Here is a 2,665-nt window from a genome sequence, read left to right as displayed (position 1 = left end):
CCATACACCAACGACCAAAAACACCTACAAACACTTTCATTCTTCAATTTTCTTCATCTAATTGAACTCTCTCAAGTTCTATCTTCAAGTTCTAAGTGTTCTTCATAAATTCCAAAAGTTCTAGTTTCATAAAATCAAGAATACTTTCAAGTTTGCTAGCTCACTTCCAATCTTGTAAGGTGATCATCCAACCTCAAGAAATCTTTGTTTCTTACAGTAGGTTATCATTCTAATACAAGGTAATAATCATATTCAAACTTTGGTTCAATTTCTATAACTATAACAATCTTATTTCAAGTGATGATCTTACTTGAACTTGTTTTCGTGTCATGATTCTGCTTCAAGAACTTCGAGCCATCCAAGGATCCATTGAAGCTAGATCCACTTTTCTCTTTTCCAGTAGGTTTATCCAAGGAACTTAAGGTAGTAATGATGTTCATAACATCATTCGATTCATACATATAAAGCTATCTTATTCGAAGGTTTAAACTTGTAATCACTAGAACATAGTTTAGTTAATTCTAAACTTGTTCGCAAATAAAAGTTAATCCTTCTAACTTGACTTTTAAAATCAACTAAACACATGTTCTATATCTATATGATATGTTAACTTAATGATTTAAAACCTGGAAACACGAAAAACACCGTAAAACCGGATTTACGCCATTGTAGTAACACTGCGGGCTGTTTTGGGTTAGTTAATTAAAAACTATGATAAACTTTGATTTAAAAGTTGTTATTCTGGGAAAATGATTTTTATTATGAACATGAAACTATATCCAAAAATTATGGTTAAACTCAAAGTGGAAGTATGTTTTCTAAAATGGTCATCTAGACGTCGTTCTTTCGACTGAAATGACTACCTTTACAAAAACGACTTGTAACTTATTTTTCCGACTATAAACCTATACTTTTCTGTTTAGATTCATAAAATAGAGTTCAATATGAAACCATAGCAATTTGATTCACTCAAAACGGATTTAAAATGAAGAAGTTATGGGTAAAACAAGATTGGATAATTTTTCTCATTTTAGCTACGTGAAAATTGGTAACAAATCTATTCCAACCATAACTTAATCAACTTGTATTGTATATTATGTAATCTTGAGATACCATAGACACGTATACAATGTTTCGACCTATCATGTCGACACATCTATATATATTTCGGAACAACCATAGACACTCTATATGTGAATGTTGGAGTTAGCTATACAGGGTTGAGGTTGATTCCAAAATATATATAGTTTGAGTTGTGATCAATACTGAGATACGTATACACTGGGTCGTGGATTGATTCAAGATAATATTTATCGATTTATTTCTGTACATCTAACTGTGGACAACTAGTTGTAGGTTACTAACGAGGACAGCTGACTTAATAAACTTAAAACATCAAAATATATTAAAAGTGTTGTAAATATATTTTGAACATACTTTGATATATATGTATATATTGTTATAGGTTCGTGAATCAACCAGTGGCCAAGTCTTACTTCCCGACGAAGTAAAAATCTGTGAAAGTGAGTTATAGTCCCACTTTTAAAATCTAATATTTTTGGGATGAGAATACATGCAGGTTTTATAAATGATTTACAAAATAGACACAAGTACGTGAAACTACATTCTATGGTTGAATTATCGAAATCGAATATGCCCCTTTTTATTAAGTCTGGTAATCTATGAATTAGGGAACAGACACCCTAATTGACGCGAATCCTAAAGATAGATCTATTGGGCCTAACAAACCCCATCCAAAGTACTGGATGCTTTAGTACTTCGAAATTTATATCATATCCGAAGGGTGTCCCGGAATGATGGGGATATTCTTATATATGCATCTTGTTAATGTCGGTTACCAGGTGTTCACCATATGAATGATTTTTATCTCTATGTATGGGATGTGTATTGAAATATGAAATCTTGTGGTCTATTATTATGATTTGATATATATAGGTTAAACCTATAACTCACCAACATTTTTGTTGACGTTTTAAGCATGTTTATTCTCAGGTGATTATTAAGAGCTTCCGCTATCACATACTTAAATAAGGACGAGATTTGGAGTCCATGCTTGTATGATATTGTGTAAAAACTGCATTCAAGAAACTTATTTTGTTGTAACATATTTGTATTGTAAACCATTATGTAATGGTCGTGTGTAAACAGGATATTTTAGATTATCATTATTTGATAATCTACGTAAAGCTTTTTAAAACCTTTATCTATGAAATAAAGGTTATGGTTTGTTTTAAAAATGAATGCAGTCTTTGAAAAACGTCTCATATAGAGGTCAAAACCTCGCAAAGAAATCAATTAATATGGAACGTTTTTAGTCAATAAGAACGGGACATTTCAGTTGGTATCCGAGCGTTGGTCTTAGAGAACCAGAAAATTTGCATTAGTGTGTCTTATCGAGTTTGTTAGGATGCATTAGTGAGTCTGGACTTCGACCGTGTTTTCTTTAAAAATGATTGCTTAACATTTTTGTTGGAAACTATATATTTTTAACATATGAATATTATGTGATATATTAATCTCTTAACGTGTTTGATATTATGTGATAGATGTCTACCTCTAGAACAAGTCCCATTGACTCACCTAATAATAATGAAGAGTCAAATGTAAATTGGAATAATTTGTGGACTGATTCACAAGTTCCCGA

The sequence above is a fragment of the Rutidosis leptorrhynchoides genome, chromosome 11, assembly GCF_046630445.1.
Source record: "Rutidosis leptorrhynchoides isolate AG116_Rl617_1_P2 chromosome 11, CSIRO_AGI_Rlap_v1, whole genome shotgun sequence".
NCBI lineage: Eukaryota > Viridiplantae > Streptophyta > Magnoliopsida > Asterales > Asteraceae > Rutidosis > Rutidosis leptorrhynchoides.
This window is presented reverse-complemented; position numbering follows the sequence as displayed.